Consider the following 26358-nt stretch of genomic DNA (forward strand, 5'->3'; position numbering starts at 1 on the left):
ACAAAAAAAAAACCTTTACTCTTTTTTTTTTATTTAGCGTTGGCCTAGTGTCTTTACTTCAATTAAACTATTTTACTCCAGAAGAAAAAAAAACAAGTTTTCAGCTCCGTTCTGTGCCCTTTACGGCAGAATGTCCTTACTTTTATTTTTCCCATTATTTATTTTTGTCCTTTCTCTCTAGTTTTCTGCCACCAATACTCTAACCGTCTCTTACTTATTTCAATCGCGGGTGTGTTCAGCTTTCCATTGTCTCTAAAACCCAAGGCGTCATGTAGGCTCGTGTCCAAACGTACACCTGGGTGGATGTCTCCACATTCAATCAGAACATGCTCCGCCGTTTCCTGATCTTCCCCGCAGCACGTGCATTGTTCTTCTTCTTTACTGAATCTCGCTTTATAACTACCCGTTCTAAGGCAACCCGATCTCGCTTCAAACAGTAAAGCGCTTCCCATTGAATTGTCGTAAAATGCCTCCCTCCTTATTTCATTTTTGCCCTTTCGGTAGTTACTCAAAGCCGGTTTTTTCTCCATAGCTGCCATCCAGTAAATCCTCTCCGCCTCTCTGACTTTTCGTTTAACGCTCTTTGTTGACATATACTGCTTGCACTACCAGCCGTATATTTACTAGTGAGCCTCCTAGTTCTTTTTCTCCACTGTGTGTCCGAACACCTTCTCTGCCCATCTACTCTCCTTCATATTCCTTAGCCTTTCTTCGAACCTTATTTTGCTCTGAGCCTCCCTCGCCTCAAAACCTGCCCATATCCCATATCGCCCTTTACAGCCTCATTTGTAATATAATAATATCTGGGGTTTAACGTCCCTAAACCACGATATGATTATGAGAGACGCCGTAGTGGAGGGCTCCGGAAATTTCGACCACCTGGGGTTCTTTAACGTGCACCTAAATCTAAGCACACGGGCCTCAAGCATTTTCGCCTCCATCGAAAATGCAGCCGCCGCGGCCGGGATTCGATCCCGCGACCAGCCTCATTTGTCGTCTTCCCGTGAGCACCCAACGCGAGGCGTCCCACAGTCCTTTGATGATGATTGGATTGGATTTATGGCCTCACCCTTTGTAACGGGCGGGCATCAACCGCTAAGGACTTAAAAAAAGAAAGTCGGTCCGTTGAGCGGTGCGCCATCTAATGGCTTGAGGCGGAGAGCGCCCGCGAGTAGCCGAATTACGGTGGTGCTGCGTCATCGCCACCGCTCTCGCCGTTCCCTCTCCTGTTGCTCTCTCGATTCCGCCCTTCGACGCCGCTTGGCCATGCGCTTGGCGGATGCACATTATCCAGCAAAATGGCACAAAAAATGCACGTTATCAGCAGCATGCGCGTCGCTATGCAGACGACTGCCCCGCTTTTCGTAGCGCCCTCTGCAAGTCATCTGATAAGAACCCGAACATTATCTGGACGCGCGCGGATTGCGGTTTCCCATGCGTTGGGGGAAGAGTGTCATCACCTGAGTATATTCTTACACCGTGCTTTGGTCACGACGGCTTTTAAGGGACAGATTCTCATTTAATGCTTCAAGGGACCGAATAAACAAACGCGCGCAGTGATTCTAACATAGAGTTTCCTACACATGTAAGAAACTCTATGGATTCTAAATGCGGCTGCGGCGAGCCAGTGGAGGGTTCAGCGCAGTGGCGCACCGACGGGGGGGGGGGGGGGGGTGGGGGGGGTGTAACCCCCCCTGAGGCCGACATGAGCACTTTATTCGATATCGAGGCCAATAGGGTAGGAACAAAAGCGTAAATAGGGCGATTTTTGAAGCAGCAATTGATGTTGGAGGTAATTGGCACCAGGCATGAATAAGTTCACCCAAACCACTCTAAAAAACGACAGATGAAAGTGACAACCTCGAGAGATAAAACAGAATTTGCCAAGCTATCAAAGTTGATGCACAAGAAGACACTCTGTGACAAGGAATTTTAATGTCAGATATTAAGGCAGCAGCATCGAAACAGCGAAAAGGAAACTATACCGGGTGTCCCAGCTAACGTGGACAAAGATATATATATATATATATATATATATATATATATATATGGATAAAAAGAACTTCTTCTGGCTACCGTAATAAAAATTGTGAAAAACTTCGTACTACAATATAGGAAACAAAACAAATATTTATTTTACCCTAACAGTTTCGGCTGGCGGCCCAGCGTTCTTTGGAGGATGTAATTGAAATGAAACGGCCATGGCCGAACCCGCTGCACAAGGGCCGCCCACCCAGTTTGGGGGTCAAACGATACTTTAAAAAAAAGCAAAAAACAAAGAAAAAAATAGAAAAAAGAAAGCGAGAACGAACGAAGGAAGCAACAGTGACAAAACGAGGGAGGGAAAGAAAAGCGGGAGGAAAGACCGAGAGACGCCTGAGGCAGGCGAGGCGGCGGGCTATGCCCGTCTTATCTTCGTACGGTAGATAAAAAGCGGCGTGAGCAAGGGACGAAAGAATATATTTATTTTGTTTCCTATATTGTAGTACGAAGTTTTTCACTATATATATATATATATATATATATATATATATATATATATATATATATATATATATATATATATATAAACCACGTGTTCGCGCAAAGTTCTACCTCCTGTATATTAGTGGTACTTATGTGTACATACAACCTGTATTTTTTTCATTACTAAGCAATAATTACTTAACTTTCATTAGCCAACTTTTCATTCTGGCTCGAATCAGTAAAGTTGTAGGTCGCCTCAAATAACCCCAGAATCAAGCGTTTATTTTGTGCTGAAATCTCCCTGGTTGTTTTTTCCCTGAAAAAACAGAAGCGCGCGCAAAACGCCAAATATGAAATAGACGCTCGCTCGCGCGCCACTACTTGAGCGCTTCCAAGTGTCTTTTTCAAGCACATTTTTTCTCGAAAAAAAAAAAAAAACAAGCAGGCAGACTTCAGCACAAAATAAATGCTTGATTCTCGGGTTATTTGAGGCGGCTTGCACCTTAAATATTTTTACTATTCGAGCAAGAATAAAAAAGTTAGCTAATTAAAGTTAATTAATTAGTGCCGAGTAATAAAAAAAATACAGGTTGTATGTACACATGACTACCACTAATATACAACAGGTAGAACTTTCCTAGAGTGCATGTTTTTTTTTTTTAATCTTTGTCCGAGTAATTAATGTAAGCAGGGCAATAGTATTAGCAATTTCAATTATATAATAAAGATGCCAGAAGACTTTTGTTCTGGACTTTACAGTTTGCAGATAAGTCATCCATCCTCGAGTGAAATCAGTTGAACAGGACACTGAAGTTACCGCTGATGTTAGAAAGGCCACATGGAATATGCCCTTTAGAAAAGTGGCTGGAGAAGACAGCGTAACTGTATGTGATCAAAGATGGAGGGAGTTTTATACTTATAAAACTGGTGACACTCTACACACAATGTCTCAAGTCCTCAAATGTGGAACTAAGTTCAGAAAGCACCAACATTATATTAATACACAAGGAGACGTAAAAGACATGACGGATTATAGACCAGTCAGCTTACTTTGAGTATTACATGAAATATTCATGATGTAATTTCCAATAGGATAAGAGAAACACGACTATAACCAACCTAGAGAGCAAGGTATAGTTTCAGGAATGTGTACCCTACGACAGGTAACAACCATGTGATCAATTGGGTAAGTGAAAAATCTTCCAAATAACCACACACCCCTTCATATGGCTTTCGTATACTGAAAATGCATTTGACTCGGTAGACATACAGAGACACCAGAAGCCTTGGAGGCATTGCCAAGGAGGGAGCGCTTGAAATGTATGTAAATACCTAAGTCAACATCTACGGACTCCATAGCTACCGTATTTACTCGAATCTAAGCCGATGTTTTTTTCGAAATAACGATGTGCGAAAGTAGGGGGGGTCGGCTTAGATTAGAGTACAATAAATAGGTTTGTTTCTTTTCTGGCCTTGCGAATTTCGGGGGTCGGCTTAGAATCGGGGCCGGCCTAGATTCGAGTAAATACGGTACTTTGTTTCTCCACAAGGAAAGCAAGAGAAATAGAATTGACAAGTGGGTGAGTGTGTATGGCCATATTTTGAAAACGGTGCCACAGGGTAGAATGAGAACACTGAATAACGCACGAGCGCCAACTTTCAATTGAAGTCAGGTCTTTGTGACCCAGATCTCTTGAGATGAACCACAGCAACTACCGAGATGAGGACGGGATGACAGTGCTGACTTATAAGTGCTTTATTTCCTTGAGAAATGAGCATATATGAGCTGCACCAAAGAAGAAAATAGAACACAAAAAGGAAACCAAAAAGTGAAACCAAGCCACTACCCATTATTGACCCGCGCTCTGTTAACATCGTCCATTTCTTTCTTTGTGAGTGCAATCTATGCCATGCTTATACAATGCTCACCGGTCAGCCTTGTTTGTGCTTCTTCCTTTCGTCCTTGTCTCGGTAGTTGCACTGTGGTTTATCATGCATCACCACCTGGCCCAAATTTTTATGTTGCTAAGCTTTTGGGCTGGTTCTCGTTCATTGAGCAGCTCAAGAAATTTGGCTAATTCATTCGGCGAGCACACACTCAGAGGCTTAAAATATTTGGCTCACTCTTGGCCGACCCATCTCCCTCCGAGAGAGGTACTGCGCAGTACAGCTAGGAGCAGTACCTCGATGCTCTTGCTAGCCACCACTCATTGAGGCACTCGACTATAGTTGGGTACAACATAAGAAGGCAGGACGCCAGCTGACTGCCTCCGCAACCAAAGAAATGGTCCCACTTATGTTCTTGGCCATGCTCTCCAACGGTGGGGTTGCCGTACATTGGGCTCATGATGTTTGTATAGTGTATGTGCCCATAGGCTTTGTGCATCTACCTTTGAGGAGGAAATGCCACTGCCTTCTAGAATTGTACCCAGCGTGAAAATGAACTAATTTTTAATTAGTCATGAGGCACAGATATCGTTAGCAAAAATCATGTGTTTCCTAACAATCTATCCAAAATCTAGGGTCACAATAAAGTGACATAGCTATTGAGAGAAAGCTTTGGTTTGGGCTCTACTCTGATGCCGTTTATTTAAAATGCATATAAAGCACAGATATGTTTTTATGCATTAACTGCTGGACCAATGCAACGGAAATTTGTTGCACTAGAGAGAGGAGGTTACATTCCAGTGACTATGGGAAGCCAACTTTTGATTTAGGGCAGGTATGAGCTTTACAAATCTGCAACTCTGCTCCAAAAGCTGATATCACAAATTTCTTTAAACTTCACTTGTTCAATCCTCTAAAACAGACATATTTGGTGCACAAATTGACAGTTTAAATTGTAGGAATGTTTATAAACATTTTGCAATTGCAAAAGTTCTACTCACAAGTGAATGGAATCTTTTATGGGAAGCAAAATACATGAATTTTGTTTCCTTTATATGTGACATATATGTACTTCTTAGAATTTACTTTATTGCTGAGATAGAGAGTTGTTAAATTTATAGGTTTGTTGTGCAAAAATTATTTATTTTTAAATTCTTGCAAAATAGTTGGTGGGTTAAATGAAAGATTTGCTGCAAAAATCACTAGACTTTTTACCTTTTCTCTTAAATATCACAAATCAATTTTATGCCATGCAGTGGTTGTGTGAAAAATTACTTCTGCTTCCCTAAGCATTTGGATGGGAGCGCCTGAGCTTAATTTTAGAGAAGCGTAAAAAGCTGGTGCGGCTAGTTTATGTTGTGTGCAAATGAGTGTGCCTTCTACTTCGTCCTTGTCTTGGGTTTTTGCTGATCTTTTTTCTTGCATCTAGAGGTTAATTTTCGAATTAAAATGTTCTTACTTTTAGCTATAACAGTAGTTAGGCAATGTAAAATATTCTCAAAGGATCCAAGACAATCCGCTGATGCTTGGCGTAGCCCTTGGCATTCACGAGAGAAATTTGCATGCAACTGGCAACTTTGCATCACAAGTCCATGCCAGGAGTCATACTGCCCGACTTGTACGGCAAGTTTAAAATGTACTTTAAAATTTCCCTGGTCTCGAGAATTCCTGAATGTTCTGTGTACAAGCAATGTCCAAAGAAGAAGAATAAAACATAGACAGCAAGGCTGGTTCAGCCTGTCGCACAAGTGTTTGTATCCACTTGATAGTGTAATTGTTAAACACTAAAGTGTACATGAGAAAGAAGATCGTAGTGAACCTCACAGAGGTGAATGCATTTATGTCCAGTGGACAGTATGAAAGTCTCAAATAAGTGTGCTACGTATAATGCAGGACAATTGAAGTACACTACAAATGTGCTTGCGCACGTGTTGGGAGGGCACTACGTGATATTTGGTATTCAGAACCAATGACCAGAATAATGAGCCAGCAACATATGATAAAAGCTTTCTGTATTTTTCCAGTATTATTTCGCACTCGTAACGCAATAAAGTTTGTTTTATAGTTAGGTATTTTATAAGACATACACAATGACTGAAAATAGGTACACTGTTAATGCAACGCTGCAACCTGCACAATATGTAAGCGGTCTATACTGTACAACATGAAGTGTATGTTAAAGTGCTGTGTGGCCAGTCCCTCGTGAGATATGCAGTTTATTTTTGACGCTTGGACCACATATGGACCTCAGTTTATACAAGTATATTTACAATAATGTCCCTGTGAACTTGCATCATGAAAAAAATCACAAATTCAAAGGACCTTTCTTCAATAAAAGCCATCCAAAAATATGTAGTATTGTATGTACAAAATCTGTCTTCAGCATAAAAGGTACAAGTGCATGGAACTGCCTTAAAAACAAATATTACTGTTTTCTGCAACATTATATATCATGTGACCAATCAAATATATCCTAATGGATCCACTGTATAGCATCATGCAAAAACATAATGCACATGCTTCCTCTGGTCATGACTAGACGTGATGCAGACTGGTGTCCCTTCAGCACCTTTTGCATTGTAGACTGTTTTGAGTTCCAACTTGGGCTTACCTGCACAAACAAACACATACAAATAAACTGGAGCTAGCTATTCATAAGGTTCAATAAACATTATACTATATGTAAAAAAATTTGTGAAAACATGCAAATGTCTAGATTCAGCAATGAGCTTTTAGCTTGAATTAGCTATGTTGGCACCATGCCAACATACTGTACAACATGAAGTGTAAGTTAAAGTGCTGTGTGGCCAGTCTCTGGTGAGATACGCAGTTTATTTTTGACGCTTGGACCACATATGGACCTCCGTTTATACAAGTATATTTACAATGATGTTCTTGTGAACTTGCATCATGAAAAAAATCACAAATTCAAAGGACCTTTCTTCAATAAAAGCCATCCAAAATGTAGGTGCCGACAGTAGCACTGTAGATATACAGGGCAGGTGTGAGGAGCAGGGCGACAGTTGCATTTCACAATGCTCCTCAGTTTCACTAATACACTGCAGCAAGACAGCAAGTTGGGCCAGTTGGTTGGGATTCATCTTGAACTCGGTTACAGCACAACACTAGACAAGGACAAAAAGAAGGAAACGAACAACACAGCACCGTGTTGTTCGTTTCCATCTTTTTGTCCTTGTCTAGTGTTGCACTGTAACTGAGTTCACTAATACACACCCAAAAATTCACTTGGCTTACCAAATCCTGCCCTTTGAAGGCATTTATTGCGTGCAGGGCTCACAATTATTACACCTGTGTTGAGCACAACTGAACTGCTCTTCTTGCTCCGCTACAGAGGCTCCAAATATAAGAACTTATGTTGTGACCATCAAATAACTTAGTTTTAAGCTCATTTTCTTGAAATAAATTTTTTTTCTGTATAGCAGACACTAAAATAACTCTAGTTTCTGGTTGAAATACCCTGAAAGGAGTGGTGGTCAGGCTAAGGCATGGACAACAAAAAAAAAAACAGCATGGCCTCTCATGGCCTTGTTTTCTGTCAGACAGAGTGCTTTGTTTTAGACAAAACATGTTTTTTACAAAAATCCTAGGACAGTAAAGCTCCTGTCGTTTTCACACACGAAGTCTGTGTCGAGGTGGATATACTTTGGCATGGTGAAAATTACACTGATGTGACTAATTAACAAAAGCTAATTAACCTTCTAATAATTAACTTGCGGACAGTTGCTTAATTAGAAAGTTGTAGTGCGTGACAATTTATGGCATACCCATTATTTATAAATCACAAAAGTTGCATGTACTATGAGGTATTCATCATGGAATTTTATTGCCGATAATGAAACTGATCGCGTCTGGTGCGTAGGAAACGCGACCACTCTGCTACGCCAGATCGGAACTACATACGACAAGGAAGTGACAAATTTTGAATGAAAGTGTGTCATGGCCGTATCTTTTTAAAAAAGTGGCCCGTCATCTCACTTGTGCCAGAGGATCGCCTTACCTCTGTGTGTGGTGTTTGGTGCTTATCTGTTTCTTTCAAGCTGTGCGCAAGAAAACCGCAGCATCAGCCTTTTCTTTCTCTGTGAAGCACAAAACTTAGGGGCACCCACTGCGGTGCTTCTTCTTGCAGAGAGGCAAAATAGTTTTTCGCTCCTGTTTGTATTTTAAGAAAAAAAAAAAAAGATAAATCACCAGACACTGCACCCAAAGAATAAGCTGTCTACTTGTGTATTTCAGAATGCTTGCTGATTTTCCTGACCATATTCTGCTTCAGCGGGCCTTCATTCAAATTTCGTCACTTCCTTGTCATGGGTATTTCTGGTCTGGCGTACCAGAGAGGCTGTGTTTTCTGCACACTGGGCACGATCAGTTTTGATATTGCCCTTAAAATTTGATGATGAATACCTCGAATTACGTGTAACTTTCTTGATTCCTAAAAAATCGGCATGCCATAATTGGCCCGCACTACAACTTTCTAATATAAACAACTGCCTGCAAGCCAATAATTAAAAAGTTAAAGAGTTTTCGTTAATTTGTGACGTCAATGTCATTTTAGTTGCGGCAAAGTATTTCCGCCTCGACATAGAGTTCGAGTGCAAAAACAACAGGAGTGTGACTGTCATAGAATTTTTATTAAAAAACCTGTATTGTCTAAATAAAACAACCTGTATGTACGAGGGTTGTACCAAAAGTAAGGTTCCCATATTTTTTTACAAATAGAAGACATTGTGTATTCTCATTAATTTATACATCGTTGAAAACCCTGCACTTTTGTCTATTTTTCATCAGTCTCCATTTTTTTCGGCAAACTTTTGAACCCAACTTTTGTATTCCTAAGTTGAAGAAGTCTCCCGCCAGCCTGTTGAGGAAGCGTGTGACCTCTGCTTGCACTTCATCGTCGCTCTTGAAGCGTTTACAACCTAGGTGTTCCTTTACCTTGGGGAAGAGGTGATAATTGCTGGGGACTAAGTCCGGGATGTACGGGGGATGTGACATAACAGTCGACCCAAATTTCTTCAAAAGCTCCTGTGTTTGACGAGCGACGTGGGGTCGAGCGTTGTCATGAAGAAGCACTACTCCCTCCGTCAGTCATCCTCTCCAGCGATTCTGGATTGCTCGCCGGAGTTTGGTCAATGTTTCACTGACGAGATTGTTGTTTTGTTTCGGCGGTGTAATGAAGCACCCACGTTTCATCTCCTGTGACTATAGTGTCCGACAACTTCTCCTTGTTGCCTCCCCCCTCACACTGTTGAAGAAACTTGCGAGCAGAGTCAAGGCGTTGCTCCTTGTGTCCGTCAGTCAGCATCCGGGGGACCCAGCGAGCACACACCTTGCGGAAACTCAATGTTTCTGTTAAAGTTCTTTCAACTGTGCCGTGGGAAGCTTCAGGAATGCGTTCAACAAGTTCACAGACAGTGACACTCCGATCTTTGAGCAGCTCACTGTTGATCTTCTGGACAATCCCATCCGAAAGAAGCAGTCTTCCACTTCGTTCTTCATCGTGAACTTCCATGCACCCCTCAGCAAAAGCCCTGCACCATTTGCGGACGTGCTGAACGGACCTGCACTCTTCACCATAAAGCTCAGTCAGTTGCTGATGAATCTCCCCGGGCGGTAACTTCCTTGCGTGGAGAAAACTGATTACTGCTCGAACCTCGCACTTGGCGGGAGTGGCGATCAACACTTCCATCTCTGACGGCTGCCAAGTGAACACTGAGTGACGTAGCGAATAGCGGACGGAAGGGGTCGAGGGAGGGGGAACCACTGCACACGGCACTGTTGTCGGATTTAGCCTAGCACCTTCCCTCAAGGTTGTAGCTCAGTGGGAACCTTACTTTTGGTACAAACCTCGTACTATGGCGATTGAAAAAAACGCGAACAGTATGACATCTCATGCCCTGCTGCTTCGCATTTCTTTTCACGCAGTTGTAGCCTGGATGGTAATAAAAAGCCAATGTAGTCATCCATGATACCATCAAGAATCACTCTAGCATGTTTTTATTGTTAGTTTAGTGGGTTTTTGTGGCGCAAGGGCCATGGGTGGCCAAAGAGCGCCATGACTGATGATGTGGTGTTTGCGTTCACTAGCGAGTTTCGATGGTAGAATGTATTACGGCTCTATAGAGGCCTAAAATCACGTGCTGTATGGCAATGTAAAATATGTGTATATAGCATAAAATTATGACAGTGACCAGTGATGTGATCTATAGGTGTGGGATAAATGACCAGTGAGTATGATTTCTACAAGTCTTAACTAACACGAATGCCTCCTTAGGGCCCTTGAGCCCAAAAGCCGGGTGGCAGGTTGGTAGTACTACCGCAGCCGCAACCTCAGTTATGAGGCCGTGCTACGAGTTCCAGTTCCAAACAGAGACTGATATTTCTAGAGAATCCAGACACAGACTGATACTTAAAAATTGGTTTCCTGCCTATGATCATAGCGGGATAAAGTGGTAACTGTTGCCAGTATATTAACGGAAAGTGCTTGTTTCTTTGTGTGTCTAGTTCCGTGCATTGCACTAGTATGTGGAGGATGGTGAGAGGCTCGCCACATTTATCACACAAAGGTGGATTGCCACCGGACAAAAGGTATGAGTGTGTACTGTGTGTGTGTCCTATTCCAAGTCTGCAGAGTGTTATTTCTGTACGACGTGTCTTAGATATCGGTGGCCAGTTACCAAGATGTGGTTTTATAAGGTGTAGTTTATTTTCTTTTTCCTTATCCCATAAGCACTGCCATGGGCTCTAAGCATCCGTTTCAGAAAAGGCTTTAGATCTAGCGCAGGGACAGCCATGGGTGTATCGGCGGCGTTTTCGTGGGCGGATGCAGCTAGCTGGTACGCCAACACGTTCCCTTCGATCTCGCGGTGCCCGGCACCCAGCACACAACAACATGTTGTTTGAGTGTGCATATCCTGCATAACAGTGAGTACAGTGAGATAAGGATAGGATTTCTATGTCTTTTTAAAGTTTTCAGAGCTTTTACCACACTCAGGGAATCCGTGTATATAACTGCTTTTCATAGTTTTAATTCCTTAACATGTTTAACGGCCACAAGTGTCACATAAGCTTCTGCAGTGAAGATGCTTGTAATGGGATACAGAATGCCGGCATCCGAAAAAGATGAACCAACCGCTGCGTAGGACACACCAGTGTGAGACTTTGATGCATCTATGAAGGATTCAGGGTAAGAGTACTTGTGCTGTGTGGGGGTGCTATCACCCCCTGTAAAGTTGCTTGCGCCTCATGGCGCATGCGCGTCTCGCGGATAGGCCGCAACGACCGTTGAGCAAGAAGTGCTCGTGCGCGTTAGGGTTAGCGCGGTGGCGCCGGCAACACCGCCGTGAAGAGGCTAGGCCGGCGGACGGAAAACAGGAGCAAGTCTCTTTTTGAGTTTGGCGGCGTGCGTGGATGGCTTTGTTCTGTCTCTTACGAGCCTCGTCATTCCACCAAGGCACTCGTCATTCCACCAAGGGACTTGGCGTTTGCCTACCGCATTTTTTACTTCAGATATGCTTTGTGAGGCGGAGTCGATTATAAATGCAGTAAAATACTGGAGAGCTGCATCGATTTCTAAGGAAGATATGTCTGCCCATGAGATGTTAGTAAGAGACTGGAACTTCTCCCAGTTGGCTGTATCAAGCTTCCACCGTGGGGCCTGTGGTGGAGACTTTGTTTTCTTTTGGCATTCTCAGTAGTACTGGGAAGTGGTCGCTCCCGTAAGGGTTTTTAACCACTTCCCAGTTAAAATCAAGTAAAAGGGTAGGGGAGATCATGCTAAGATCGATGGATGAATACGTTTTGTTCGCGAGGCTAAAAAACGTCGGCTCTTTTTTATTTAGTAGGCAAGTGTCAGTGGAAAGGAGGAAATTTTCAATCAGACGACCTCAAGCGTCGCTGCAAGAGTCACCCCACAAGCTGCTGTGAGCATTAAAATCGCCTATAGAACAAGGTAGGGTTCTGGCATTGAGAAGAGCTATAAGGTGGGCTAGTTGGCGTTGATTCATCTTCAAAGGTGCGCTTAGTGAACACAAACGACACAAACGAAAAAGTACAGGACATAAGGCAACGAGCGCAACGAGACAATTCATTAAGGACTGAAATTCCTGCTTGTGTAATTGGTAATGCGGGGGTATGTAAAGCGAACAAATGGTGATGAGTTTATTTAAAAGGTAAGCTCAAGCGGCCACTGCTTCCAGGGGCGTTCGCTGTAGCCCTTGACACGCCATAGTTTTTTCTACTATAATCGCAACGCCACCAGATGACGCAAGAATGTCATCCCGGTCTTTACGAAAGACGACATACTGTCGAAGAAAGTTTTTGGGGGTTGTCTTTAAATGTGTTTCTTGTACGCAGAATAACCTTGGCTGGAATTCAGGGAGTACCTCTTGGATATCATCCAGATTACGAATTAGACCTCTCGCATTCCATTAACTTATTTGGATATCCATTTTGATTTGTAGAGTAGCGTAGTGTAGACTCTCTGCGTACAAGTACTTTCTAGGTCTATGTGCCTTTCTCAGGTGCAATCACTCGAGCCACTTTTTATATTTCAAGCGCTCAAGTGAACCGCTTCGGTCCGTCGACATCGACAACGTCGAAGGAGATTTGCTGGTGTCCATTGCCTCGAGTGAGGCAGTGAACGCCCGCCTTTGCACGCTTGTCAACCTTAGTAGAGACCTCGCCACGTGCAGAGAGGCCCCTTGCCCCAACAGCCCAGAGGTTGAGGGGCTGTGCTTCGATGTAGGCGGAGCAGTCTTACCTGCTACCGCCAAAGGGGCAGGTGGCACCACCACTGGCTCGCTACGCGCCAGCCGAGAGGAGGTTGCCTGGGGCTGGTGCGGTTCTGCTGCTTTACGCACCGCATCAGCATACTTGGTTCCTTGAAGGAACGAGAGGCGTTTCCGCGCTTCCCTGGACAAAATGTTTTCTTTGATTTTCAGTGCAATTACGTCCTCCTCCTTTTTCCAAGACGGGCAGGAGCACGACTATGCGGTGTGCTCGCCATCACAGTTCCCACAGTGAAGTGCATGTTTGCATGTTTCTGAGTTGTGCTCAGTGGATTTACATTTGGGACATGTGGGCTGGCCTCGACATGTTTGGGAACCATGACGGTACCTTTGGCACTGGAAGCATCGTTGGGGATTAGGAATGTATGGGCGGACACGTAGCTTTGTGTAACCTGTTACAAGTGCGTCAGGAAGAACACTGGAGCCAAAAGTTATGATTGTGTGCTTTGTCATCCTCGTCATCCTTGTCATCTCGCTTGATCTTAAATCTTTGGACACTGACTACATTCTCATGTTTTCAACCCTCAAGAAGTTCGGCATCAGTCAGGTCAACCAAGTCATCCTCTGATACAACACCTCGGACAGTGTTCATGGAACGATGTGCAGATACAGTGATGGGGACATCACCAAAAGTCTTCAGGCTGGACAGTTTTGCATACTGTTCTTTGTCTCGGACTTCAATGAGGAAGTCTCCACTTGCCATTTTTTGTGGCTTTGTAACCTGGTCCAAGTGCATCTACTAAGCATTTTGAAACTAGGAATGGGGATAGTTTTCTGACTGTCTTTTCAGGTTTGTCACTATGGATAACATTATAGCGTGGATAGTTGCCTTTGCTCGGTTCAAAAAGTGTGGTGTTTCCTTCGATGCGCACCCTTTTCAGGGAACGATCATTGGGTAATGTAAGGAAGTTTCTAGCCATAAAAAACGGATTGTGTTCGGCAGCGCTGGCAGCCACCCACCACCGAGCCCAATAAGGGGACGCTGAAAGACATGGAGAAGACTTGCACACGCCAGCTGTGCACCGCCACTATAACCAGATGTGACACATCCCAAGGTGAGGTGGAGTACACGAGGTTAACCCTTGGCGCCAGGAAAATTCGAAGTAAAATAGAAGAGAGGAGAAGACAGGAAAGATGAAAGGCGGGAGAAAAGAGAAAGATGTGTGGAGAGACAGAGACGGGAAAAGGCAACTGCCGATTTACCCTGGGTGGGTCACCCCAGGGGTGCCGTCTATGTGAAGCCGGGGCCAAAGGGGTGTGTTGTCTCTGCCTGTTTTTATTGCCACCAAGGTCAGTGCCCGATGAAAACAGTGCGCCGTGCTGTTCGTGTTTCTTTCAATCCCCCCTGTACATGTGCCTTTGAAGTGCAATGCATTTGCTGTGATGCAGTTAAGTAAAATGCATAGTTGAGGTTGCCCTCTTTCAAAGTTTTAACTGCGACATTTAAATAAAAGTTTTAATCTTGTTTTCAAAATGACTTGTCACTGCTTCAATGTATGTCCTCACACTATAGCTATGTCTGTCTAATGGCAGGGCAAAGCATGGAGCCCAGCAACCTGCTATATAATTAACATGATACAATGAAACCTCGATATAACGAAAACGGATATAACAAAATATCTGTTATAACGAAGTAAATGAGGAATAGTCTTCCAATACATAAAGTATTATGAATATACCTTTATAACGAATTTTCGGATATAACAGTCATTTTCATGTAAGAAGTAACTTCGTTATAATGAGGTTTGAGTGCACATGTTGTTGGCACAAGGGCCATTGATGGCCAAAGAGCGCCACAAAATGGTGTCGGATGGGAACAATGATTATGTTTAATGGCTGTATAAGGGCCTAAGATTCTGCGCACTAAAGGTGCCGTAAAACATATATTTATTAAAATCATGAAAGTGAAGTGAAGCGTGCATGCCTCGTCAGCTCGCTTGGTCCCAAGGGCCAGGAGGCAGGTGCTATCTTTTGATGTAGCATCCGCAGCAGCAAGCTCCTTTAATAGGCTGTGCTACCTATCTATCACCTGCGTAGATGACATGAAAATTAGGTACGTCCTTTAGAAATGCATTCAATGTATGATATTTAAAAAGAGGTTCTCTACCAATGAACATGGCTGGATGAAGGGGTATGTGTTGTTTGAGCGCCAGTGGTAAATGTTTTTTTCTATAAAAGTCTCTAGCTCGGAGAATTCAAGGGGTATGTGAAGTACGGTAAGTGGATGGCCACATCTGCCACAGATGAGTGGGTCACCACCGGACAAAAGGTGTGTGTGTGTGCTGTGTGTGTGTCCTATTCTAAGCCGACAGAGAGTGACCTCTGTACGGCATGTTTTTGATGTGGGTGGCCACTTACCGAGGTATGGTTTGGTCAACTGTAACCTGTTATGAGTTTGTAGATCCCATAACTTCTGCTAGTAAGCCCTGAGCTTTTTCCGTATGTTTGGTTTTAGGTCGATTAGAGGGACAGCAACTGAAGAGTTGGCAGCACTTAAGTTGGTTGACATGGCCAGCTGGTCAGCCAACACATTTTCTTCGATCTCGTGGTGCCCTGGCACCCAGCACACAACGATATGTTGCATAGACGCGTACGTCACGTAAATTGAATAGAGGGACATAATTACAGGATTTCTATGTTTTTTCAGACTTTTCAAAGCTTATAAGACACTCAGGAAGTCAGTGTATATAACTACCCTCGGTGTATTCAATTCTTTAAAGTGTTTAACGGCTATGAATAACGCATAAGCCTCGGCTGTGAAAACGCTTGTGTTGTTGGGTAGAACGTTGGCATCCGAGAAGGATGGGCCAACCGCTGCATAGGACACGCCAGCATGGGACTTGGATGCATCAGTATAATATTCTGGGCAGTCATATCTGTGGTGCTGCTCCAGGAAATACATCCAAATGTGTATGAGGGGGGATGCTTTGTGACAGCTACGAAAGATGTGTCACAATCTATAAGCTGCCACTGCCACAGCGGGAGCTGTATAGCAGGGGTAAATAAGGCGATATTCAAGCAGTGGGACATTTGTTTCTTCAGCTAGCTCTCTAACACGCAGTGAGAAAGGGCGTGCCATTGTGAGCCGAATGCGAAAAAGTTGAGAACTAGACAGGTTGTTGATGGTGGAACATGCGGGCTGCTCACTGTTCACATTCACTTTAAGGAAATATATGGAGGAAGAATACATTCTCTGCAGATGGAGTGACCACTTCTCAGATTCAACATAAAGGCTTTCAACTGGGCTTGTTCTAAAGGTGCCTGTGGACAGGTGGATGCCTAGATGATGAACAGGGTCCAGCATTTTCAGAGCACTTGGCGTGGCAGAGTGATAGACTATCGCCCCATGTTCAAGGCGTTAGCGTATAAGGCTTTTATACAGATTCATGAGGCACTTTCTGTCACTACCCCACGCTGTGCGTGAGAGCACCTTCAGGATATTCATTGTTTTCATGCATTTATTTTTAAGATGTTTTATGTGCAGTACAAAGGTTAACTTCGCATCCAAAATTATACCTAGGAACTTATGTTCTGTGTTTATGGGCAGACGCTCACCCTTCATGACGATTTCAGGATCAGGGTGCAAGCCTCTTTTTTGTGAAAAAGGGACACAGGTGCTTTTTTTATGGGTTCAGTTTGAACCCATTTTCATCATCCCATTTGGACACCTTGTTAAGATCAAGCTGAACCTCTCGCTCATAGATCCCAAGAGAATACGATTGAAAACCTATCTGCACATCGTCAACATTTGTTGAATAAGACATTACGTGGGATGTACAGACGGAGAGAATTCATTTTTATAATAAAGAGCGTACAGCTGAGCACCCCACCCTGTGGCACTCCGGTTTCCTATACAAATGTTCAGGACAAAACATTGCCCACTCAAATATGCAACGTGCTATCAGACAGATAACTTTCAATGACATTGAACATATTACCAAGTTTACGTATGTGTGAGAGGTCTCTCAATATCCCAAACCTCCACGTTGTATTGTAGGCCTCCTCCATGTCAAGGAATACAGATAACAAAAACTGATTACGAACAAAAGCTTCACGTATTCATGCCTCGATACGTATGAGATGATCGGTGGTGGATCGGCCCTCTCTAAACCTGCACTAGTATGGCTCGAGCAATTAGCTTGATTCTAGGAAGTGTAGTAAGTGGGAATTAATAATTTTTTCAAATACTCTGCAGAGGCAACTTGTTAACGTTATAGGTCTGTAACTTGATACAGCAGAGGGATCCTTTCCCTGCTTCAAAATTGGAATTATAACAGCCTCTTTCCAAGAAGAGGGGATCACACCCAAAGACCATATAAGATTGTAAAGAGAAAAGAGTTTTTTTTGTGTGTTTCGGATGGTAGTTCCTTCAGCATCTCGTACATTACACAGTCAGAACATGGCGTAGATGTATTAAAACAGTTCAGTGCTGTTTGCAGTTCAGCTAAGCAGAATGGTTCATTGTACGCCTCATTTTTTGCAGATTTTCTTTCTAACTTTTGTTGTTCTATTCGTGCTTTGTAATTTTGGAAAGTGTCAGAGTGGTGTGAGGAGCTCGATATGTGTTTGAAATGTGTGCCAAGAAAATTAGCTTGATCCTCCAAGCTTTCCCCGAGGCTATTTACTAATGGCAGGGAATACGTTTGTTGGCTCTTAATTTTCTTCACCTTATTCCACACTTTTCCTCCGTCTGTGTATGAGTTGATACTCGATATGAACTTTGTCCAGCTCTCTCGTCTAGCTTGTCGACAAGTTCTCTGTGCCTGCGATTTGACCTGCTTGAAATGTTCCAGGTTTTCTGCTGTTCTGATCGCTTTGTTCTGATTCATCCGTGCTTGCCTACATGCATCGCTCCGCCATGCAACTCACTGCATGGAACCTATGCCGTTCATTTGAGCAATAGATTTAGATGTGGCGTCAAGTATAAAAGCTGTAAAATACGTGACAGCGTCATCTATGGTCAGAGCGGACATCTCAGCCCATGTCATGTGTGTAAGGGTTTCGGTACCGTTCCCAGTCAGCTGAGTCAACCTTCCATCGAGGAACCTGCGGGGGTAGTTGATCTTCGTTTGGTATAACCAAGATAATTGGGAAGTGGTCACTCCCATAAGGGTTTTAAAGAAAATTCCATTTAAAAATGGGTAAAAGGGAGAGTGATGAAATGCTAAGATCTATGGAGGAATATGAGTTGTTTGTGAGGCTAAAATATGCAGGCTTCTTTATATTTAAAAGACAAACTAGACGAAAAAAGAAGCTGTTCAATGAGATGTCCTCGAGCATCACAGCAAGGATCGCCCCACAGGACATTGTGTGCATTAAAATCGCCTAGAATCAAAAAGGGCTCTGGGAGTTCATCTATTAATGATTCTAAATTGCGTCTGTGAAGCTGATGATATGGTGGTATATACACGGAGCATATGGTAATGAGTTTATTAAAAAGTACAGCTTGAATGGCCACTGCCTCAAGGGCTGCCTGGAGCTTCAAATGCTGGCATGCTATACCGTAAAATGCCAAGCAAGTGCCCCCCCATGGTGAAGGATAATCCGACCAGATTTGGAGGGGGGGCGCTTGCTCGGTACTGGACCGAAATTCAAGATGGCAGTGGGAGAGCCGCTAAAAATAAAAGAAATTCCCATCCATGTTTCTAATGAAATGCTTTATTTATTTACTGTTTTTATTTCCCCTCGTCACTGTCAAAGCACTGAAGCAGCGACCGGTTTCACCAATATACAACCGGCCCACATGACAGCGGAATTTCATAAACAACATTAGATACGCATTCAGTGTACTCATTCATGTGGTTCTTTTTACACAAGCGATGCTTGTCTTGAAAAATAATTGGCTGCAGGGGGGGAGGGGGAGGAGGGTGTGCTTGCTCGGTCATTGGCGCTTATTTAAGATTTCCCGAAAAAGGGAGGGGGGCGCTTGCTCAGGTGGCGGCGCTTGATCGGCATTTTGCGGTACTTCTATCGGCTACAAAGGCCACACCGCCAGATGATACGACAGCATCCTCGCGGTCTTTTCGGAAAGTAATGTATTGCCGGAGGAAGTTGGTATGTTTGGGAACTAGGTGTGTTTCTTGTACACACAGCACTTTCGGGTTGAACTAACTCAGAAGTTCTTGGACGTCATCTAGATTTCTAAGTAGTCTTAAGTTCTATTGTATGATTTTGTTCATGATGGAAAAAAAAAAAACGTGCTGTGTGAAAAGAAGACGGAAATTGGCTCATTTTACGGGACCTTCGTCAGGCCCTGTAATTGGCGTTTTGTCCTTTCTGGAGCGGTCGAGAGAAGCTCGGCGCTCGTTCGGTGCTTCCTGCGCCGTATGGCTTGAACTGGTGTCCATAACCTCTTGCGAGGCAATGGACGCCCGCTCCACAGAGCGATCCGTGTGTCACTTAGACTTTGCCTCAGTCAACGATGTCTTTGTCCCCACCGAGCTGGAGGTCGATAGGACCCCCTTGGCCTCTTCATTAACCTGGCTACTGCCAGAGCTTGTGGAGGCCACTGGTGTGGACAGGTTGAATGATGGTGGGGCAGCGCTGGCTGCTCCTACCGTAGGGGCTAGTGGCGTTAGCCTCGGCACGCTAGGCATGGTCTGGGCAACTGCCAGGGGCCTTTGTGGTGCCTCCCCTCATTGCACCACTTCGGTGAAAGATGTTTTTAGTGCGAATGATGACGAGATCCATTTTCTTGCTTTCCGGAATGTGATATTTTCCTTAACTTTTATAGTACCGTATTTACTCGAATCTAAGCCGATGTTTTTTTCGAAAAAACGATGTGCGAAAGTGGGGGGTCAGCTTAGATTCGAGTACAATTATTACGTTTTTTTTTCTGGCCTTGCAAATTTTGGGTGTCGGCTTAGAATCGGGGCCAGCCTAGATTTGAGTAAATACAGTAATTATTTCTTTTTCTTTTTTCCAGGCTGGGCACACTCTGGAGTATGCGGGGGGACTACTGTCGCAGTTTGCACAGAGGACCTTGTCATGACTGCAGTCATCAGCACTGTGACCGGTTGTGCCGCACTTAGCGCACGTCAGCTGCCCTCGACAGCTCTGGGATGCATGGCCAAATCGCTGGCATTTGAAACAACGCCTCGGGTTTGGAATGAACGGTCGGACGTGGAGTTTTAAATAGCCAGTTTCAAGAGTCTTGGGTAAAGTGGTTGAGCTGAGGGTGAGCATCAAGTGCTTCATTGCTATTTTGTTGTTGCTACGTCTGATTGTGATGCACTGGACATGTGTTACACCTTGGTCCTTCCATCCATCAAGGAGTTCTTCTTCATTCAGTGTCATCAAATGTTCGTCCCATACCATGCCCTTCACTGTATTCATGGTACGATGTGCGCTCACAGAGACGGGGGTGTTACCAAACGCTACGAGGTGTGAGAGTTTATTGTACTGTTCCTTGTCTTTTAGTTTGAGGAGCAAATCCCCCCACTTGCCATCTCTGTAGCCTTATAACTGGTTCCAATGGTCTCTTTCAGGTACTTGGCCACAAGAAAGGGTGAAATTGCTCTAGCTTTCGTAGATGATTATACGCAGTGGAGGACATGGTATTTCGCAGAAGTTTCTCTGTTTTGGGGCTAAAGGAGTGAAGTTGCGTCGGTGCGTACCCTTTTCGGGGCACGACTGGTTACAGAAGGGGTCGAGGATCCCATGGGAAAGTGGATTTTTCAGTAATGACACCTAACACCCACCACGGAGCCCAACAAGGGGACGTGGCAGAACATGTGAACAAGTCTGCGCAATGCCAGCACTACGTGGTTACTATAACCCAATATGGTTTACCCTAGGTTAGATAGCCACACAAGGTTAACCCTTGCCGCCAAGAAAATTGGAAGTAACTAGAAGATAGGAGAGGACAGGAAAGGCTAAAAGTGAGAGAGAAAGACGAAGTTGTGGGTAGAGAGAGAGAGATAAAAAAAGGCGACTGTCGATTTCTCCTGGGTGGGTCAGACCAGGGGTGCTGTCTACGTGAAGTCGGGGCCAAAGGGGTGTGTTGCCTCTGCCGGGGGGCCATAAAGGTCCAATCACCTGGCGTCGGCTCAACCCCAAGATCCCCTTTTCTCCGGACACGGCAAAGCCACGCACGGCGAGGCGTGGGAGGGGTTGAAACCCCCCCGTTAGCTCAGGTCCGTGGTGTCGCCACACACCAAACGTCTGCTTGCGCAGACGCCCCTGTGGGGGGTAGCAATTATTGTGCATCATGCACACAATGGGGGAAAAAAAAGAGGAGGACACTTCAGCGTTGCCTTCAAGAGTAGAACTCGATAGCGTAATTGGGCCCCGTGCACATCACCTCCTCAATAGCTAGCCTGGCTTCGCTTCTCGGTGGACACCTCAACCGTGCTGCAAGGAAACTAACACCAGTGTGCCTAACAGTGGTCGTTTCAAACTATCCTACAATGCGTGCCCTCTACGCGTCCGTAAAGAGCCACATGCACCTGCGCAGCTGCACACTTTGTTGATGCTGTTGCTGATTTTGGTAACAACTTTATTGACTTTGGTTGAGAACAACTTTATTGAGCTGTTGCTGATAACGATGATTAATCACGCCTGAGCGCTTTGTAATGGGTGGGCCTTTAAAACATTCGCTCGTAGCGCAATTCACATGTTTTGACGCCTGGTGCAATTCTACGCTTCTGCTATGCAATACTACATGAGATCAGGAGACTCGCTCCACTACATGACATTCATATGGTGTTTTTTCCCAAAGCAGTTTCAAGCAATAGCATCGCTTTGTGGTGGTAGAACATCTGCTTGCCACGCAGAAGGCCTGAGTTTGATTCTCACTTGAACTGAAAATTTTTATTATTTGCACCTTTCTCGATTTTTTGCTCCCGAACAATGCTGATTTTTTGCTCACAACCAACGATGCCAACACCAAAATTTCGGCGAAACGAGCTCTTTAGCACTATCGTGTTAAAATACACAGTATTTTTTTTTATGGCAACATTGTAATCCTATGAACATTTGGCTACTCCGCTGAGGTGAAGAAGAACTCTGTGAAAGTCTTTTGATGACTCTGGTGCACCTTGCAAATTCTGCAGTTGCTGGAGTGGATATTCTTCGAAAATACTCGTAACAGATGTTTTCTGTTGAGGACCATCACTTGGCTTAAAAGGATCATGCAACACTTTTTCAACACAGTGAGAAAACGGTGCGGACCAGTAGTCGAGGCTTCTGTGAACATGCGAGCCAAATATTATCGGACTGCACGCAGCAGGAAATTTCACCTCAAAAACAGTCAAAAATCACTCATTCTTTTCTCGGCAGACTACGTGGCTGAAGGGAAGGACATGGTCATTGGCTGATTTCATGATCGCGAAAACATTCTCGATAAATATTGTTTGTTTCAAGTTCAATAAATAAAAAACATGTGTCTCTTCAGGAATGCTGAAAAAGTAACTTATCTTAGTACTTCCCCTCTCTCAATCAAAAGCAAACAGCTTATTGTTTTATTTTCTCCTGAGTTCTTGTGAGGTGGCATGCGGCCTTGTTGGTGGCACTTGTCTCGCACTGAATGCACTACGATTAGCAATGTATAAGCCAGGCTTTTGTACAACAGTAGCACTTCAAGTGCTGCATAGTTACCTAGCCGCCACAAAGTAATGTGCCATGTTGACAGCGAGCTCATCATTATACTGGAAGTATCTCAACACCTTCAATAAAGAAGAGAAAATGCTCAAAATCATGACACATGCTGACATATTTTCCTTCCACCGGGTCATTCCTCCCTGTGTAGCTTGAGTGCGCCTATCCAGACAAAAGAAGAGAAAAAGTGCTGGGATTACACAGACAAGTCCCTGTGACTCTGCTCATACTTTACAGATTAAAAAAATATCTGTGGCAAGCAAGTAGCTGCCATAAAAACACCCAAAGTGCCCGAAGCCAGAAAGTATAATGAAAAACGTATGACTTGTGTTGAATACCTGCAGACACAGAAGAACAAAATTGTGCTTCAGCAAAACTCTCATAACATAAAGGACTTGGACACTGTTCTGTTAAGGCAACACCTGCCTGAAACCAGTGTTCTGCACGAGAAGCAGAACAACTACACTTTGGGTTGTTCAACCAGTGTGAACACAAATGGCAGCTTTCTATTGATGTTACAGGCTGGCTTTCTGTGTTTATCTACTCTAGTGTGGCAAGAAGGGGAGGTGTGCTGAGCGCGGCGGCCAGCCATAGGGGAGGGAGGTCCTCTTTCACGTGATCGCCACTAGGGCACAACATAGCGCTGCCATCTGGGGCGCCGTCAGCGTTTCCGCGGCACTAATCTGGCTGTCAACGCCTGGCCGGCGGTTTGTAGTTGTGCAGTTTGCTGCGAAGTGTTGGCGTGTGCTGTTGATTCATGAGTGCTGTGTGCTGGCAAAGATGCCGTCTATCTCAAAGAAAAAACTCAGCGTTATTGGTGCTTCGTGCCAGGGTGTGATTCCGGCTACAGATCTTGTTCGGAAAAAGTGTCTCTTTTCCGTGCACCGACTTGCCAAGAACTGTTCTTGAAGTGGGCACGCGCCATTCCGAGGGCTGACAAACCGCTTCAAGAGAATTCCGCTGTTTGCGCAAAGCATTTGCGCAAACAGCGGAATGAATGACAAAAAGTCAAAGAAAAGAATGACAAAAAAGTCAAAAGAAGAAAGCCTTGTGTGATGTGAGACAAGCAGCAGAAACGATCAAGTGCATTCTGTTGTACACAATAAAGTTTCTTTACCTAGTAACATGTTGCACTGATTTATTTGGTTTCTGAATTGAGCCTGAAAAGACTACTGAACGTTGTATTACCATGTACGCCATGGTTTAATCCTGATTTGGTTGGTGTAAATCAAGTTATCTGCTTTCGCACGTAATGATGCGCACGAATAAAATGATCAGAGCGCATTGGAGCATAATTAAGCCCCCAGGGCCGTAACTAAGGGGGGTTGAGTGGGTTCTGACACCCCCCGAAATTTTTTCATGCTTTATTTATTTATTTATCATAGTACCCACAGCGCCCAAGGGCATATTACAGTAAGGGGGAAGAATACAATATTTCGATACAGAATACAGATTGCAACACTTCAACTTTAGAATAAACGCAATTCACTGTCAACTTACGTAGTGATACATGGGATATACACAATATTGCCAGGTGCGTTTCTTTATTACTTTTGCTGTATTGGGTTTTCGGCCACAAAGACTGTCAGCAACGCTCAGCGCGAACCGCGCCTCATTGTTCGAGAACCTTCGCAATCATTGTAGATCGTTTTGTTAAGATTGCGCGCAAGACGCGCACACTCGAGCTTATTCTAGAATTTGTACGACAGCCAGCGATAACGCTGGAATATTCGACGGCACATGTTTAAATACCGACGCGCTTCAGCGCTGATCAGTTGATCGACGGACGACGCCCTGTTCGCCGCTATCATTGTACAGCGTGTATTGCTGTAGTTCTAGTTCTCATTTTCCGGCCACAAGTTCGGCCAAATAAACAGTTTCACCCTGCAAAGGCTGACTGCTGTCGTCGTCGACGTCACGACCACGTGACAATATAAATCGGGTTCATAGTACAGTTTTGTCCTTACACAACCGCGCGAGTACACTGGAGACCCAGCAGTGAACTTGAAAATACTTCATGTGAAGTAATTGCTGCTACTTCAGGAGACAACCTATTCCACTGGCTTTTCATCCTCGGAAAAAATGACATTTTAAATCCGTCAGTCGGGCAGCTTATTTCCTTTATGTTATTGGCATGATGTAATCGCTGCGAAATGTAATCCGGTTTGTGAAAGTATCGCGAGGGGTCCAGACCCGTTCGGTTATGAAATACGTTATGAAATAGTTTCAACCGCAGATATTCCTTTCGTTTGTGTAGAAGTTCCCAACCAAGCCTTTCTTTTGCTTTTGAAACACTGAAATTCCTGGTATAGTCAGAGCAGACAAACCGAACAGCCGTGTTCTGAATTCTTTCTAAATTGGACACGTCACTTGCCTTCCACGGATCCCACACAGCACAAGCGTAATCTAAGATAGATCGAACGTCAGACATGTACAGTTCAGTCTTGGCCTCAAATGGTAACTTTCTTGCATTTCTGCGCAGGAAACCTAGCACACGCCCGGCTTTAATTGTGACGTGATTGATGTGACGGCTCCAGGAAAGGTCCATTGTGAAACATACATGAAGATTGGCTCTAATTGGCAAGGGATGGAACAGCACTTGCTGCTCCAACCGGGGGCGCGGATGGTGTGACTGCAGTCACACTACATGTGGCCGTTGCAGCCGCCGAAAGATGTGGCGCTGAGCACCGATGCGTCACATCACTTTAGGGATGAGAGGACTGGTTGTGCAGAGAAAAACGCTTACATGCCTCTTGGAAAGACAGGTTGAATTTAACTTTGAGTTCTATGATTTGCTTCTCTTTTTTCCACGAGGGGCATGATCGCGAGTAGGCGGGATGGTCTCCTTCACAGTTGGCACAGCGAGTTGCTGAAGTGCAAGTGTCAGATAAGTGGTCGTTGGACGCACACTTTGCGCAAGTAGCACACCCTCTGCGGCCCTGTGAACCATGTCCAAATCGTTGGCACTTGAAACATTGACGGAGATTAGGTATGTACAGTCGGACCCGAAGCTTGCAGTAACCAGTTTAGATTGACTCAGGTAAATCACTGGTTTCGAAGGTAATAACTATGTGTTTGGTAGGGATTTGCTTATCATCTCGCCTTATCATTATTCTTCGAATCTTCACAACGTTTTCCTCTCGCAATCCTTCCAGTAATTCACTTTCACTGAGTTCGAGAAGGTCATCTGAGTTCAAGAAGGTCAAATGACGCCACGCACTGTGTTCATTGACCTGTGTGGGCCCACTGCAACAGGAATATTGCCAAAAGCCACAAGTTTCGATAGTTTGCCGTATTGGGGCTTGTTGCGAACCTCAATACGGAGATCGGCGCTTCCCATCCTTGTTATTTTATAGCCTCGACCGATCGCTTCCGTGAGAGACTTTGACACGAGGAGTGGTGAAATAGTTCGGATGGTTTTCGTTTCGTGCTGGCTGTGCGTCACATGGTATTTGGAAAAAGAGTGCTTAGGCTGGGCAAAAGTGAATGGTTCATCGGTGCGCCACCTTTTGAGGCGGCGATCAGGAAGTGCGGGAAAAGTGTTTGCCATATAAACATTCGAAATTCAGCAGCGATGGTGACCACCCACCATTGAGCCCAA

General features: G+C 44.3%; 1 protein-coding gene across 1 annotated transcript in view; it reads right to left on the minus strand.

Moving 5' to 3' along the window:
• Window positions 1-6665: 6665 nt before the first annotated feature.
• LOC119406835 (RAB11-binding protein RELCH homolog) overlaps window positions 6666-26358 on the minus strand; it is a 133893-nt gene continuing 114200 nt past the window's right edge. Inside the window, exon 24 of the mRNA XM_037673593.2 lies at window positions 6666-6964. The gene's annotated coding sequence lies outside the window, so the exon portion shown is untranslated. The remainder of the gene's footprint in view (window positions 6965-26358) is intronic.

Source organism: Rhipicephalus sanguineus, chromosome 1, assembly GCF_013339695.2.
Source record: "Rhipicephalus sanguineus isolate Rsan-2018 chromosome 1, BIME_Rsan_1.4, whole genome shotgun sequence".
In the NCBI taxonomy this organism is placed as follows: domain Eukaryota; kingdom Metazoa; phylum Arthropoda; class Arachnida; order Ixodida; family Ixodidae; genus Rhipicephalus; species Rhipicephalus sanguineus.